Source organism: Octopus bimaculoides, chromosome 2, assembly GCF_001194135.2.
Source record: "Octopus bimaculoides isolate UCB-OBI-ISO-001 chromosome 2, ASM119413v2, whole genome shotgun sequence".
Classification (NCBI taxonomy): domain Eukaryota; kingdom Metazoa; phylum Mollusca; class Cephalopoda; order Octopoda; family Octopodidae; genus Octopus; species Octopus bimaculoides.
This window is the reverse complement of record NC_068982.1, coordinates 140,572,679-140,573,598: the sequence shown is the minus strand read 5'-3', so window position 1 is coordinate 140,573,598 and position 920 is coordinate 140,572,679.

Here is a 920-nt window from a genome sequence, read left to right as displayed (position 1 = left end):
AACTACATTCTCAAACTGGACAGTTGTTCTAATATCAGCAATGAAGTGCATTATGTTAAAAGACACTCAACGTCCAGCTGGAAATGATAAAGTGACAATTTCATATGAAGTAAATATATTTCTCTTTTACAGTAACATGTGTATTGTTTTCTTTTAAATAAATATATCTATAAAAAAGTTAATATTGTTATTTATCAAATGATGACATTTTCTTTTCTGTTTTTTTCAGCATCTGTCAGTGACATCGTTTCGATGAGTAAGTATTCTTCACGTCTGAACTGAGTTTTTGCATACACATAGTTTAGACTTATCTGTCAAAGCCTATACCCTTTCTTATATACGCTTTTGGCTTGCACAATAGAAAACATTGTGTTTCACAGCGAACGTTAAATTTTCGTTCCAATATCAACACTTGCTAAGAAATATTTTCTTCAGGCTCACAGGTAGAAAGTCAAGAGGAAAATTCTATACATGGAATAAGCAAGGATCTATTTAATTTGATCTGAGTATGCTACTGTAAGGACTTTCTGAAAAATGCCTTTACTAAGCTAAGAATATCTTTCACTCATCGAGTTTCTATAAAGTATCCAGTGGAAATTTGTTCAAGTACCAAAGTAGACGGAAACTGAAAGAAGCCCATCGTAAATATACACATGTATGCTTTTGTATGCCTGTGTTTGCCCTCCACCATCGTCGCTTAACAAACGATTATGGTGTGTTTACGTCCCCATAACTAGCGGTTCGGCAAAATACACTGATAGAATAATTACTGGGCTTACAAAGAATAAGTAGTGGTGTCAGTTTGCTCGACGAAATGCGGTGCTCCTGCATGGCCGCAGTCAAATCACTGAAGCAAATAGAAGTATAAAGAATAAATGAAAACATATACATACATACATACATACATACATACATACATA